Here is a 17,546-nt window from a genome sequence, read left to right as displayed (position 1 = left end):
GAGTTTCTTATGTGGCGAGATTCTAGCCTCTGGTTGTCTCGATCCACTTTGGGTTTAATCCTTGGCTTTTAAGTAACACTTCTCGAGTGGGATAAGCCAGTTATAGTGGAAGAGGACGCCTATGAGCACCAGCTCCAAGAATTTAGACTTAAGATTTGGTGGAACCTGACTCTAGCCAATAATCGCTTTTGTAGGACTATCTTCTGCTAGATCATCACTTCCCAACGGCGAATACCACGCCGTTTTGTCTATTGGATTCACCAACCTCTGACGCAGAAAACCAACGAATCGGTTGTGCAACCTTCCCAAAACGTACAAAGCGGCTGTTCCTTGCACAAGTTGAAAAGATCACCTATTAAGGGACATGGATGGAAGCGTCAGCCCCGTAATATGGAGAAGCGATGAATACCCTGTTGAGAAGGCTAAGCACGGATTCTAAGTCTCATGAAAATTTTTGGGGAATTTCGACATCCTTCGGCTAGATTGGTTTAGTGGCTCATGATTTTTGGGAAAGAAATAAATATAATAAAAATGGAATTTTTATTGAAGAAAATATGGAGAGAACAAAAGACAGAGTTTTGGAGAGAGGGAGTGTTTACGGAGAAAAAAAAATGTCCAATATGTGCCACTCCATCCCCTATTTATAGTACTAGAAAACCTAGCCTATTCTTAATTAAATTCTAAAAGATAAATATAAATAAATAAAGATAATTAAAGATAAATGAAAATAAATCCTAAAATTAAATCTAAATAAATATCTTTAATAATTATCCTAATATAATTGAAATTAAAATAGAGTCTTGTGCTATAAAATCTCTTCTTTTGTATTTTTGCCCCAAAAGTCTTCCATACTTTGCATTTTCGGCACCACTTCTCTCCTACTTCACATGCTGGCCCAATTTATCTTTAATTTCACTTTTTTTGCCCCCAAATATCCTTTTATCTTCAATTATGTCTCTACAAGACAAAGAACCATAAAATAGCCCAAATTAGTAGGACATACTCAAAATAAACATGCAATTAGCACAAAAAAAATGATGTTCTAAAGTAGTATCAAATTCCCCTACTTAGCCAATGCTTGCCCTCAAGTATGGTTTCTATCCACTGTGAAAAGTAGATCCTGCCATGAAAGAAATTCTACTCCAAAGTTTTATAAAAATTAGTCAAAATGTATACGAAAAATAAAGAGAAGCCTTAGCTTGATTTAAGTAAAATTGAAAAAAAAATGTTCCAATTAACACACACAAAAATTAAGATCGACTTGTATTATTTCATGAAAGTTAGGTAATTTACCAAACCTATCAAGACACCTTATTTATTTCTCCCTTTAGTCCCCAAATTTTATTAATGCATTTTTTTTATACTTTAATTTCAATTTTATTTATTTACTTTCACTTAGGAATATACTGAACCTTTTGACACAAAGAGAGATGACAACCCAAGCACCTTACCCCGGTTACTCAGCCCAACACATTCCTAATTTTTTTTTATTCCTAAGAACATAACAAACCTTTTGAAGCGAAGAGAGATGACAGTCAAGCACCTCACCCCGGTTACTCAGCCCAACACATTCTTAGAAATTAATTCCGGTTAGCGGAGTTTTACCTAACACGTCACACAACCTTTTGAAGTGAAATAGGATGACAACCTAAGCACCCTACCCTGGTTACTCAGCTAGTCACGTCTTAAGCTGCACTCATAACCACAGAAACATTATTACTATTAAACGAAAATTTAATTTTGGAGGACTTAGAAAAAAAAATCAAGTGTCAAGAATAAGTTTTAGTAATCACCTTAATAGTCATGAACATATTTTGAGCATACAATTGTATTAAATGTCCTTTTGTATTTAGACTTAGTCAAATTTACTAAAATCAAGATAGGGTTAACTCTATTAAACATAATTATTTTATCCAAAAGAAATAAAAAAGTGGAGATGAAATCTATCAAGCAAAATCATAATTAACTCAGTAGATAAAAATCATGCATGGAGGTTAAACAGTGGCCAAGTCATGGTCAAATTCTTGGGCATGAAAAAACATAGAATATGCTAAAAAAATAATTATGGGCAGAACGCAGCAGCAACAATGATATAACAGTAGAAATAGCAGATAAAGTGACAGTAATAATGAAGAATACTTCCCCTACTTAAAACATATTGTCCTCAATATAGAAGAAAGTAAACAAATAAAAGGAAAAGGTGTAGAGGAACTCCCCGTGTAATTACTGTTATTCGCATATGATGGCAATCTGATCGACTAGTTACTGGCCAAAAGTGTCGAGTTGAGCCTCGATACGCTCAAGGCGTTGTTCAACGGTCGTCGAAGGTTGGGCTTGAGTGGGTGCATTGTCATGATTTTACCGTCGAAAGACCCGTTTAGTCGGTGAGAAGTGAACGCCTGGAGGGACAAAACGGAAGGAGGATAGAGTGCCAAGAAACAGTCCCATCGAGTCGAGACATTGGGCATTTAAAGGATCAGTTTGACAAGCAACATGCAAATATGATATAGGAGCATTAGTACCATATAGAGAAAATAACAACTGTGTAATAAAAGAGCCTAAAATTAGAGGTAGCTTTGCATTTATAACATGTTCGAATTGAAGCGCAAACTAATAACCCCAATTGATCGATCGACTGGTATACATACACCATAAAAAAAATAATTTCGTCTTCGAAACGGTAGCCGGAACACCTCGACAGCCTGAAAAATTGTAAGCCAAATAACGGTGTATATAACATAAGGCAGGGTTACGAAACCATAAATCCTTTGATGTTTTTGGGCTATACATGGATTCGGCATTATCAGTTAATAAAACAAATGCTTCTTCAGCCTTGAAATCTGCAGGAAAAGTGTATAGGCTATTTTTATAAGTAATAGACATAGTATAATCCTCAGTCACAAAAGATAAGACAATATTAAAATCAGTGAGGGATAAACTATGCATGGTACCAAGTAACCGAAATTTGACAGTATTAGGTGTATCCAATGAGATTTGACCTTGTCGCTGAACATGAAACGTGGAATAAAATTCTAGAACCAGCTCATAATAAGCACAGTGAGTAATATCAAAATTTCCAACCCAACCAATATTGCGAAAATAATTAGTAACAACAATTTCAATACGCAAAGCAGCCAAAACAAGTAATGAGAGACATTTGAAAGGCACGAGTTGTTTATGGCGTAAACGATCATACCTGTTTCGGCTGGTAGTAGTATCGAATGTTAAGTTACCGTGTAAATGGCACTCGAGTGGTAAAATGTTTGCTCGAGATCAATAGGTTTGGCTACGAGTGGGCACCGGCTACTGGTCGTCACGAATATTAGAGGTGCCGGAGCGAATGGGTTGGTCAGGGGCACTGGTGTTGGAGTCAAAGAACTCGTGGGTGCCTCTGGTGGTTGGGCCGATTGGCGTGGTGGTTGACCAATGGACTGACGTCATGGGGGATCAGGATGCATGTGCCGTTAGGGAGCGTTGGCAGTGGTGTTGGAGGAAGGATCGGTGTTTGATACTGTTGGTTGGGTTGAGGCCCGTATGGTCTTACGATGGCACAGGTGTCGCGACAGTTCAAGTGCCAAACCTGATGGTGGTGTCATGGCATGAATAGCAAGGGGTGGGGGCGATGGTGGTTGAAGGCAAAGAAAGGGATGTTCGGCATGTAGAGGTGAATGCGGCAGTGGTGTTGAGTAAGGCGTCGGTGTCGCGTGAGGCGAAGAAGGTGACGCACGTATAGGAGTCGAGAACACCTCAGCTTCGTTGAAGTTTGGCGACGGCATGGGAGAGGTGTATGGCGAAAAGGAAAAAGAGGAGGAGGCTTTGTGTGGTAGAGAAGAAGATGGGGATGATGAGCCGTGTGATGGAGAGGAGGAGCCGTGTGACTGAGAGGAGGAGCCGTGCGACGAAAAGGAAGAAGAGGAGGAAGCCCCGTCGGTCAAATTGACGACTTGTGGAGTGGAGAAGCGGTGCCGATGGGGATTGATGGTGAATAACGGCTCAGCGGCGGCACAGTTGTGGGTACGCACCATGGGTTGCGGCAAATCGGTGGTGAGGGGTGGGGGAGAGTGTTTCGGTAGCTAGGAAAAAAATGTGGGAAAAAATAGGTTAAAATTTTAGGATTTTTTTAGTTGGCTAAAAGGTGGTGTTTGCCTGTAGGATTAGGGTGGTCATGGGGCAGAGATAAGGTATTCTGGGTTGGAACAGGGCTGGAATAAGAGCTGTTTGGCTGCAGGTTTTTGTTTTGTCCTCTTTTTTCTTTTTTTCTGTACTTACCTCGGTTTACCTAGACAGAAGAAGAGAATTTTTATTAATATAATAAATAAATAAATAAAGTAAAATAATAATTAAAGAAGAGATAAAATAAAATAAAAATAAAAATAAAAAATAAAAGTAAAAATTGGGTTGCCTCCCAATAAGCGCTTGTTTAACGTCATTAGCTCGACACCTTGAATGGTTTTATGGTGGCTCTAACTGAATTTTTTCAACCGTATAGGCCTGAAAATTTTCGTCAAATGGCTTCAACCGTTGGCCATTGACTACGAACCGCTTTCTTGATTCTTCATTCTCTATTTCAATCGCACCATGTGTGAATACTTTAGTCACAATAAAAGGTCCTTGCCATCGAGATTGAAGCTTCCCTTGGAATAATTTCAATACGGAGTTATAAAGTAAAACCTTTTGCCCTACCGAAAAATGCTTCTGAACTATTTTTTTATCATGAAACAACTGTCTTGTCTTTATAAATGCGAGCATTTTCATAGGCATCGTTACGAATTTCCTCCAATTCTTAGATGTCCAATTTCCTTGCCCTTCTTGTGGACTCTAACTCCATATTACATTGTCGAACAGCCCAATAAGCTTTATGCTCTAACTCTACAGGAAGATGGCAAGCTTTGACAAAAACAAGTTGATACGGAGTCATGCCAATTGGTCCCTTATATGCTGTCCGATAGGCCCAAAGTGCGTCATTTAGCCGAAGACTCTAATCTTTCCAGTTAGGCCGAACTGTTTCCTCTAAAATAGACTTGATTTCCCTGTTCAAAACCTCAGTTAGGTCATTTATTTGGGGATGGTAGGCTGTCACTACACGATGATGAACTCCGTATTTTTTCATGAGTGCCTCCACAACTTTATTGCAAAAGTGAGTGCCACAATTACTGATCAAAGCTTGAGGTGTGCCAAACCTAGAAAAAATAGTTCACTTTAGAAACTCCACAACAGTTTTAGCATTATCATTGCTAGTAGCTTTTACTTCTATCCACTTAGAAACATAGTCTACTGCAAGAATTATATATACGTTTTTAAATGAAGAAATAAATGGACCCATGAAATCGATGCCCCACACATCAAAAATCTCACATACATGCATTGGGGATAGAGGCATTTGATTTCGTTTCGTGACATTACCTGTATGTTGGCATTTATCGCAACACTTACAGAAATCATATGCGTCTCGAAAAATTGTGGGCCAATATAGCCCACACTCCAATACCTTATGAGCAGTCTGTTTAGGGCCAACGTGACCTCCACAAGCTTCTGTATGACAAAAAGTAAGGATAAAGGTTACCTCGGTTTCTGGAACACATCGTCTTATTATCTGATCTGAGCAGTGTTTCCAAAAGTATGGGTCATCCCAAATGTAATAGCGAGCTTCACGTCTAAGCTTGTCCTTCACGAAACGTGCTAACTCAGTAGGCAGCGAACTTGTGGTTAAGAGGTTTACTATATCCACATACTATGGGTAATGAGCCTCGGTCGAAAATAAGCTCTCATCAGGGAATTCATCCTTAATAGGAGTGTCATCATAATATATTTTTAGCCTACTCAAGTGGTCAGCCACCAAGTTTTCACATCCTTTTTTTTCACGAATCTCGATGTCAAATTCTTGAAGTAGAAAAATCTATTTAATGAGCTGTGGTTTTGCCTCCTTCTTTGTGATCAAGTACCTAAGAACTACATGGTCAGAAAAAATAATCACTTTAGATCCTAATAAATAAGACTGAAATTTATCTAAAGCAAATACAACTGCTAAGAGTTCTTTTTCCGTAGTGGTGTAGTTGCTTTGTGCAATATCTAGGGTTTTTGAGGCATAGCAAATGACATGAGGTTCTTTGTCTATCTTTTGTCCTAACACGGCCCCCATACTGCGTTCCTTGCGTCGCACATAATTTCAAAAGGGTATTTTCAATCTGGCGCTTGCACTATAGGGGCGAAAACCAACTTCTGCTTGAGTGTGTCGAAAGCCTCCTTACATTTTGGGCCAAATTCAAATTTCTTATCCTTCTGCAATAACTCGCACAGTGGTTTAACTATTTTCAAGAAGTTCTTTATAAAACGCCTGTAGAACCCTACATGGCCAAGGAAAGAACCAATTTCCCTTATAGTGAGGGATATGGCAAAGAATTAATAATGTCAGTTTTGGCCTTATCGACCTCAATTCCCTTAGTAGAAACTACATGACCCAGAATCAAACCTTTGTCTACCATAAAATGGCACTTTTCATAGTTCAAGACAATATTAAATTTTATGCATCTAATCAAAATTATCGTGAGATTTTTAAGGCATTCATCAAAATAATTCCTATACACAGTAAAATTATCCATAAAAACTTTGATAATTTTTTCCACATATTCAGAAAATATACTCAGCATGCATCTCTGGAATGTGGTTGGTGCATTACAAAGTCCAAATGGCATCCTTCTGTACGCAAATGTGTCGAATAGGTATGTAAAAATGGTATTTTCCTGGTCTTCTGGTGCAACTAGAATTTGGAAGAAACTTGAGTATCCATCAAGACAACAAACATGAGTTTTACATGATAAACGTTCAAGCATTTGATCTATAAAAGGAAGAGGGAAATGATATTTTCTAGTGTAGGAGTTCAACTTCTTGTAATCAATGCAGACACGCCACCCATTTTGCACTCGAATTGCTACCAAGTCGCCCTCAGCATTTTTCTTTACTGTCATGCCCATTTTTTTGGGCATGACTTGAACTGGACTTATCCATCTGCTGTCAGAAATGGGTTAGATTATACCAACATCCAGCAGCTTGATTATCTCCCTTTTTACTACCTCCATCATATTTGGGTTTAACCACTTTTGGGCCTCTCGCCTCAGTTTTGTGTTTTCCTCCAAGTAAATTCTGTGTATGCATGCCAAAGGGCTTATTCCTTTTAAATCGGAAATGGACCAACCAATCACCTCCTTATGACTAGTTAGTACCTAGATCAAATTTTCTTCTTCAAGCTTAGAGAGTTTGTTTGAAACTATGATTGGTAGGGTATTACCCTTCTCCAAAAATGCATACTTAAGATGTTCGGAAAGCAATTTCAATTCCAATTCTAGAGTCTGCACAACAGAAGGTAAAATTTTAATGTTTGATGGAGATAATAATTCATTAATAGATTCATAGTCATCAAATATAAATTCAGATTTATCTTCATAAATCGACTCAAAAGTCTCGTCTACTAATGAGTCAATTATGTGGATACGGTTTACACTCAAAATTTCACTTGGATAACTAATGGCATCGTAAGCATTAAACTTCACGATCTCCCCATCAAATTCCATCGTATGAGTTCTACTTTAAACGTCGATCTTGGTGCTAGCGGTACTAAAGAAAGGTTGGCCCAGCAAGATGTCCGAAGATCCAGCAGCATTGTCCTCCTCCATCTTTATCACATAAAAATCTACAGAGAAAATAAGTTCGTTAACTTTAACCAGTACGTCCTCGAGGACTCCTTCGGGGTGCACAATAGACCTGTCTGCCAACTAAATTATAACACCTGTTTTCGTCAAAAAACCCGCGTTAAATGATTCATAAATAGAATAAGGCATAACATTTATGGAGGCCCCTAGATCACACATGGCCTTCTTAATTCCCAAATGGCCTATTTTGCATGGTATAGCGAACATACCCCTATCTTTGCATTTTGCCGGCATTTTTCACTGTAGCACTGCAGAAACATTCTTACAAACACTAACCTTTTCATTACCTGTTAGTTTTCCTTTGTTGGTGCAAAGCTCTTTGAGGAACTTGGCATACCATGGAATCTGTCTGATGGCATCCAATAGTGGTATGTTGATCTCAACATTTTTGAATGTTTCAAGGATCTCATTGTCTTCCTTACCTTTTCGATATTGATTCAATCATCCTGGAAATAGAGGTTAGATTTTCGGTAATGGAGGTTTCGCTCGGACCTGTTCATCATTTTCGGGCTTTTCCTGGGCATTTTCTTGGTCAAGATTTCTGCCAGTAATTGGTTCCAGTACCTTTCCACTTCGCAACGTCACTGCATTCGCATTTTGTCTCGCGTTCGGTTCTATTTGTGATGGTAGCTTACTTTGAAAACTCATTTTCTCAATTGATGTGGTCAATTCTCTTATAGATGCATCGGTTTTCTATTGAAAATCAAGCATATTAGCTGTTAATTTATTGACCAAAGTTTCTAGAGAATTATCTAAATCTCGTGGCTGTTGTGGAACCTAATTTTGGTATGGCTGGTTATATCGTAGATTGGCTCCATAGCTTAAGTTAGGGTGGTCCCTCCATCCGGGGTTATAGGTATTAGCGTAAGGGTCGTATCGCCTTTTTGGTAGCCCAGAGAAATTTCCCACAGCATCTAAATGAGCCATAGTATCATCATACAGACTGGGACATGCATCAGTTGTATGTTCAGGTGCAGCACATATTCCGCATAATCGGGATAGTTTCGATTTTTCTACAATAAGAGAATTCACAATATTAGTAAGTCTATCAAATTTATCATCTAAGGTTGAATTACTTAGCTAGTGAACCCTTCTAGTGGGTTCAGGATTGGCTCAGAACTGCTGAGTATTTACAGCCATCGTGGAGATTAAGTCCCTTGCTTGTTGTGGAGTCATGTTGACCAACGCTCCTCCACTAGCGGCGTCTACTATATTCATTTCTATTGGTTTCAGGCCTTCGTAAAAGTATTGGAGGAGAGATTACTCTGTTATACCATGTTATGGGCAACTTGCACACAACTTCTTAAATCGCTCTCAACAGTCGTAAAGAGACTCTGATTCTTTTTGTCTTTTTCCAACGGTCTCTTTTCTTAACTCTGCTACGCGTGATGCTGGAAAAAACCTTTTGAGAAACAAATGAGAAAGATTAGCCCAAGTTGTAATAGATCCAGGAGGTAAATGCTTGTTGGGATTTTCATTTTGCAACCCACGAAAAGCAGGCAATTTGATTTGATCCTCAGTTACCCACTGAGGTTTCATATTAAGACAAACCATATGGAACTCTTTCAAATGCTTGTTGGGATTTTCATTTTGCAACCCACGAAAAGTTGGTAGTAGTTGGATTAAACCTGACTTCAATTCAAAATCAGTATCCATAGTAGGATACGCAATGCACAATGGCGGTTGTTCTGCTAGAGCTTCAGCAAGTTACCGAATCTTTTGAGTCATTGGTTGATGTGCCAAATTAGGGTTTTCGTTAACCCTAGATTAAGTACTTCTTCTGGTGAATCGACTTTTACTTTTTCTCTTTCAAATGTTTGAGTAGGGTTTTCATTAACCCTAGACTCTACTTCGTTGTCGATTCTAATTTTTGGCGGTGGATTACTTTAGGTCCCAACCATCGTTAACTACTTTTTCCTTAGCTTTGTTTCCTTGCGAATAGCTCTCGTAGTCTTTTCAATCTCTAAATCAAACACAAGAGTACCTGGCGTAGATCTGGCCATAAGAAACCAAAAACAAGTTTAGTACGTTACCGATCCCCGACAATGGCGCCAAAATTTGATGCGTTGTTGAGAGCACCAAAAATATCTTATTCACTGTAAAATAGTAAAAATAAAAGTAAAGGGGAAATAGGGTTGAATCCTCAAGAACCAGATTGTACGGATGCTCGTTTCTTGAAATCCTGAATAATTTTTTGGCCAAGAAAACCTGTGTTCTTGAAAAAAAAAGAATTAAGAATTTCGAAATAAAATAAAAACAGAATTTAAAGTCGAATTGACATTGCGAAATTAAATAAATTGAGAAAATTAAAATGGAGAATATAAAAATAAACAATGTTTGGGAAAAGAGAGAGTTTCTTATGTGGTGAGATTCCAGCCTCCGGTTGCCTCGATCCTCCTTGGGTTTAATCCTTGGATTTTAAGTAACCTTTCTCGAGCAGGATAAGCCAGTTATAGTGGAATAGGATGCCTACAACCACTAGCTCCAAGAATTTAGAATTAAGATTTGGCGGAACGTGACTTCAGCCAATAATCACTTTTGTGGGACTATCTTCTACTAGATCATCACTTCCCAACGGTGAATACCATGCCATTTTGTCTCTTGGATTCACTAACCTCTGACGCAGAAAGCCAACGAACCGACTATGCAACCTTCCCAAAACGTACAAAGCGGTTGTTCCTTGCACAAGTTGAAAAGATCACTTATTAAGGGACATGACGGAAGCGTCAGCCCCGTAATGCAGAGAAGCGATGAATACCCTGTTGAGAAGGCTAAGTGCGGATTCTAAGCCTCATAAACCTTTTTGGGGAATTTCGACAACCTTCGGCTAGATTGGTTTAGTGGCTCATGATTTTTGGGAAAGAAATAAATATAATAAAAATGGAATTTTTATTGAAGAAAATATGGAGAGAACAAAAGACAGAGTTTTTGGGAAAAGGAGTGTTTACAGAGAAAAAAAAAAGATGTCCAATATGTGCCACTTCATCCCCTATTAATAGTATTAAAAAACCTAGGCTATTCATAATTAAATTTTAAAAGATAAATACAAATAAATAAAGATAATTAAAGATAAATGAAAATAAATCCTAAAATTAAATCTAAATAAAAATCCTTAATAATTATCCTAATATAATTAAAATTAAAATAGAGTCTTGTGCTATAAAATCTCTTCTTTTGTAGTTTTGCCCCAAAAGTCTTCCATACTTTGCATTTTTGGTACCACTTCTCTCCTACTTCACATGCTAGCCTAATTCATCTTTAATTTCACGCTTTTTGCCCCCAAATTTCATTTTATCTTCAATTAAGTCCCTACAAGACAAAGAACCATAAAATAGCCCAAATTACTAGGACATACTCAAAGTAAATATGCAATTAGCACAAAAAAATATGATGTTCTAAAGTATTATCACCGATCTAAGTCCGAATTCCTCCTTTCTTGATCTAAATGTATTAAAAATCAACTTATTTATTCATCAATTCATTCAATTCAAACCACAAACACTTATTTAAACATTTTTACACTTTAACCCCTAAAGTTCTACATTTTTACAATTTAGTCCTTATTTCATAAATACACAAAATTCACACAACTCAATTTAACCCATGGTTCGCCAATTTATACTTGAGTCCCTAGCAGCCCATATTTATCAACATTTCTCACATTTAACCACACATTTTACAAATTTCACAATTTAATCCTTAATATGTATTTTTACCGAAAATCACTTTACAAAACATGATAATCTATAAACAAATATCCATTTTTCATCATCAACTACCATAAAAATCTTGAATTCATCAATTTAATTTTACAAAATCACCAAAAATCTCAAAAATTAAGGCACGGGCTAGCTAGTACTCAAAGCAGTGATCACAAAAACATAAAAATTATCAAAAACTAAGCTCAAACTGTACCTTAATCAAGCTTAATATGTGTCGAAACCTAAAACACCATCAATGGCTTTCTTCTCCCTTAATATTCGGCCAAGATGTAAAATAAGATGGACAAAAATTCAATTTGTTTTTATTTTATTATCATTAATAACCATTTTACAAATTTAACCTTAATTAAACCATTTAAAAACAACTTAATGGATGTCCATTTATGAAAAATTCAACTATCAATGGTCTAATATCAGCATAAGGACCTTTCATTTATTAAATCATAGCAATTAAATACCTTTATCAAATACAATGCAACTTTTGTATTTTACGCGATTTAGTCCTTTTATCAAATTAAGCATTCAAACGCTAAAATTATTTCACGAAACTTTCACACATATATAATCACATGTTATAAACATCAAAAATAATATTAAAATAATTTTCTGACCTCAGATTTGTGGTTCTAAAATCACTGTTCTGATTTAGCTAAAACCGAGCTGTTGCATTTGCATGCAAAGCAAAATGGAAGCAAATATTATCTCACTGGTTATCTAATGTTTAAATAATACTAAGTGGTATTAAATGGTCTGATCGTAATACGAAAATACAACTTATATTGTTAAATGAACTTAAACGTGTCCTTATTCTAATCAGAAATGAGCAAATCGATTGAAAGACTAATATGTCGTCTATCAAGTCCAATTGAGGAGATGTTTTATCTTGAGCATCGGAATGAATGACTCCCAAAAGATAAAGACATAGATGTGACTGATTGAATTGACAGAACCCAAGTAGAATATATCCTGAATCCATTTATGGATTTTTTTTCACTTGTGATGTTCATAATGTGACATACCTTAATCCTAAGTGGATGATAGACTATGTATGTGACTCGCACACTTTGATGTAAGTAAAAGCTTGAGTTCAAATAGATAATGAACCAAAAGTTGGTGCATTGGGTATACTACTTCTTTAGTATGTAGCATCATTCACAATAGTGAAATTCATAGTCCAATACATGGGTAAACGATATCCATTCGTTGGCATTACATGGTAGATGATAAGTAAACGTGGTCACGAGTCGTTTTTCTTTATGATGAATGACTTAATTATTATTTGATAGTAATTAACTTTTCATGAAGGAAGATGTAATGGTTACCATGAGATAAAATAGGATCATATTGGTAGAACGAATTTATCCCAAAGAGATTAAGGATATCCTATGAGCATAACACACTTATGACAAGGTCATTGGATGAGCACTGATCGAGTAGTTTTCGTAATGATATGTTATTAGGGAGAGCTCATTCATGATATATAGTGGAATGACTTTGTGGCTAAATGAGTTTATAATTAATAGGAGTAAAGCTTAAACTTAAATCATTTGATCTCTAATTAGATATGTCCAATCGGTGTCTCCACTAACTCGTTGAAACTAGAAATGAATTGCATGCTAAATCAAATGAACAGAAATAGATATAAATGATAAAGTTAGAGAAATGAGTTACATTCGGAAATGAATGTGATTTCTCACTAAGTATGGAAATGACATAATAATTAATTCAAGTTTTTCAAATTATTATTTAATTAATTGAAGTTTGAAAATAGAATTAAATTAAGTGGTCATGGTGAATCCGTTGAATATAAAAATTAAATATATTTCCTCATAGATTCTTTTACGGTAAGGTTGTCATGATTTTAACGGAATTAGATTAGGTTGAGAAAGTTATTTAACTGAAAAATTAATGAATTTAAATTAATTTAATAAATAATATTTATTTTGGAAAATAAAAAACATGTATTAGGTTGGATTAAATTATAATGTGCAGGGTTAGAAATCTAAGAAGCACATATAATTGGACTCGATATAGAAGAGGCCCAAAACCCCTTATAGTAAATATCCAGGGTGACAACCCTAATAAAATAACTAGGGCTAGCTGTCCATCTCTCTCTCTTAGTTCAACTAGGGGATTGTTTTTCTATTAAATAAATATTATTTTTATTCTACTAATTTAACTAGGGTTTCACTTCATCTCCCTATAAATAGATGGCACCGGTAAGGCTTTAAACACACCACAACACACAACAAGTTATACATAACTTTGAGATATTGTTATTCTACCCGGAAATAGTCAGAATTTATTTCTAAGTATAAATTTTATTTTCTAAAAATAACAATTCTACCATTTTCTATAAGAGAGAGAGATTTAATTTCCTACTGAAAGTAAGAAAATTATTCATGATTTTTTGTTTGATTCGAGATTGTTCGAGCCCACACTTGGCGCAGCTCGTGGTACGAGAATAGCAGAGAAGGTCATGCAGTTAAAAACCGAGAATGTCTAGGATTTCTCTCGCTCAAAGCACAAGTACTATTTTGGGGAAAGTTTATTCTCATAAATATCACAAACCAGCTCAATTTTCAAATTTTTATTTTTCCACTGTGCAAGAAAATCATTTTTGAGCCGGATTTTTTCCAACATCGAAAGCACCACATTCCACAACAAACTCATCATCAAATTTTGAAAAGTGTAATACTGAAAAGAATTTCACTTGAACATCCAAGTTAAGGGTTTTGCAAGTGTACCATACTCTCGAATAAATTTACACTAATACCCTGCTAGCCTAAGAAAGCCTCATAAAGCTGACATAGGTTATGGTTTAGGCCAATCAATGATGGCTTGAATTTCACTTGTGTTAATAGATACCCTTGTTGTAGAAACAACATGACCAAGATATACTACTTTGGGATTTCTTAAAAGAGTATTTAGATATCTTTAAACAAATACAATAAGCTCATAATAAGTAAAAAAAATGACTAGAATATGATTTAGATGATCATGTTCGGGTATAAGTTAAAATACCATCGGAAAAGACAATGACAAATTGACGTAAGTGCTTACAAAATACCTCATTCGTAAGAGATTGAAAGGTTAAAGTTGTATTAGTCTACCTAAATAACATCATTAGAAACTCAAATTGGTCATTGTGCGTACGAAAAGTCATTTTCTCAATATTAGAAGCATCCATTCAAACCTAATGGTAGCTAGATCAAAGATCAAACTTAGTGAAGTATTTGGCCCCATGGAATTTATCTAGTAACTCATCAACCACTGGTAACAGAATTTTTTCTTTGAATTTTTTGGCATTGATGTATTGTCATGTTTGCGAACTAATAACACTGGAAGAGAAAGGTAAATGATTAGGCTAGATTATTCCTTGTTGCATCATATGTTCATATTTCACTCGATCTTATCTTTTTGTAAATGTAGATACATGTATGGCTTAACCACACGGATTGGGCTTTGGCTTAACCCCAATGGCTCTTGAAATAAATCGATGAAATCCTCCAAAATTGCTCTAAGTCATGACATGAGCCCACAGTTTTTTAAACCACATGAATACTAGTTCTATGTAATTTTTTTTTTTTTTTGCCCTTGTAATGTAATAGTTATTTCTCCAAACAAGTACTTCATTGTAAGCCCTACAAAATCCCATACAATCTGCCCCAGTGTTTAAACCCACTTGACTCCTAATGCAACATGGAATCCATCCAAATGAATAAAAAAATCAAAAAAGTTTGATCATCAACCTTAAATGTTACCTCAAGGCAAATCCCTTTGTTGAAGACTTTTTCTCCATTAGCCACAGCTACATTCAACCTAGATTGAGATTGGATTGATAGCCTTAGACTTTTGGCCACTGTAACACATTTCCAAAGGTTCCCCTCAAGCTTGAAATTGTATTTTGTCACAATGTTCTATTCAAGTTGACAGATCTAAATAAATTTTTTTTTTTTGTAGTAGTTCTTGCCAAATTCATTGCCTGAATTAAATTTGGAGGTTTTTGCATCTCTTTAACCAATCAGATGGAACTTGATAGCCCTACAGTAAATATGTCAACTTATTTATCTACTCGTATGGTTTGAACACGAGCTAATATCTCTTGAAATTGATGTTATTATCCCTCTATCATTCTTTTCTATCACAACTTTATCGGTTCTTTCAAGAGGTTGACATGCATCGATGTCTCAAATGTGATCGTACAATAATCTTTTAAGGAAACTTATGAGAGATTGGGTTTTTTATTTTCCATCTTGTAAAAGAACAACGTGCTTCTCTTTTCATGTGAAACGTCATTAATCCCACTTTGTCCACCTTATATTTTTTCTAATTTGAGAACAATTTCTCGCACCTATCTAGTCAAATCAAGGGTTTTTTAGTAACATCAAAGGTTGAAAAGTCTAACTCTGTAAAACAAGGCACTATTTTAACCCCATATGTTGATTCTATCAAGTTTTTTCTAGGTTAAATGGATTGATTTGGAGAGAAATTGAGATATTAAGAGAGCAAAATTTGTTCAGGTAAGGATTTGTTTATGTGTGCTTTATTTTTGTAACCAATCAAGAGGGTCTCATGAGTTGCAAGTCTAAGCTTTCGACGAGGAAGCTTAGAGGGAGAGTGATTTAGCCTTTGGACAACGATAAGGTCGCTAAATTGGGGAATGTTAGACCAATGATAGGACTTAAATCATTAGTTGTATTGTGAAAAAGATAGTGGATCATTGCTTTGGGCAAGCCCCAAAGACTTAAACTAAGATTGAACTGCGAAAACAATATTGGTGTTCGACTTTATCTTTTATGATACGGCCACGCCCTGAGTCACACCTAGCTCGAGCAAGGAGCCTTTGGAGCTGCCTCAAGGTCTTATCACCTGAGCACTAGCCAAGCACTTCAAAGAGGCTATCTCGGCCTTAGTAGATCAAGTGTGGGGCGAGACCTTGGCTAGACACATCGAGAGAGCTTGGGGCAGCCTTACGAGTTCACCTTGCAATCTTTTGTAGGCTAAACTAAGCTCAAACTTAGCTCAATGAGTTCGATTCAGCTCAATTGAGCTCATATCTATCTTTTAGTTCATGCGATTTACCTTGCTGGAATAAACTTAGTTGTTTAATTAAGTTAGTTAATTTAGTTTCAGCTCATAAATATGTCTTAATTTAAACTTATTAATTTTGTGTTAAATTTGTTTTATTTTAATGCATGTTTTTAATATGTCATAGTTAGTACACGTTATTAATTTGTCTTAGTCTATTACATATTTTTAATATGTTCTAGCTTCAGCTGAATCTAATATGCAGGTATTAAAGTGTCTTAGCTACTACACGTTTTAAATTAGCTCCTACACGTTTTAAATGTGTCCTAGTGCTACCGAATTTAACATGTTTTAAACTTAATTAATTTGTTGAATTAATGGTGCAACTATATACATGGAACGGCATGAATGCAAGGAACTGATGGTTTATTTCTTCTAAGCATCATTTCGTGGACACCAACGGCCAAATGATAAGCTGTTGTTTCTTCTTCCCAAGCTGATCATTCAGCTCTCTAAGTAGCCTTGAAAGCCTTCACACCAGCTGAATATTCCATTCACACTTCAAGGCCATTCAATTTTGTGCTGCACACACAAGAGCTACTCAACTCCAAGTGTTCACATCAAAAAAATCGTTGAAGACCCCAAGCTGAATTTATTGGGCTCAAAACCATTCAACTGATCAAAGCAGCTTAATTAAAGCCTATTAAAACATATTGGCTAAATTTATCTAGCCATTTCAGCTCACCATCTACTTCATTTAAATCAAGCTCTTTGAAGACATCAAAGGGTTGCCCATTGGCATCTCCAAAGCTCAAGGAACCTTTATGGAAGCTGCTAGGAAATTTACCAAGAATCTTCAGCTCATTTAAGCTGAAATCAGTTGTATATTTAGCTGTCTTTATGCCTATTCGGCTAGCCTAGGAATATAGCTATAAATGCTTAGCTATTTTCTGGTTGTATGGACTTTTGCTACTTAAATGAATTCTGAGTTATTTGTAAGTATTTCAACTCTCAAATTTTGTTCAAGGCTCAGCTTGACTTATCTACTTGGCTAGTGGCGTCAATCTGTTTCTTCTATCTGAACTTA

Source organism: Gossypium arboreum, chromosome 7, assembly GCF_025698485.1.
Source record: "Gossypium arboreum isolate Shixiya-1 chromosome 7, ASM2569848v2, whole genome shotgun sequence".
Taxonomy (NCBI): domain Eukaryota; kingdom Viridiplantae; phylum Streptophyta; class Magnoliopsida; order Malvales; family Malvaceae; genus Gossypium; species Gossypium arboreum.
This window is presented reverse-complemented; position numbering follows the sequence as displayed.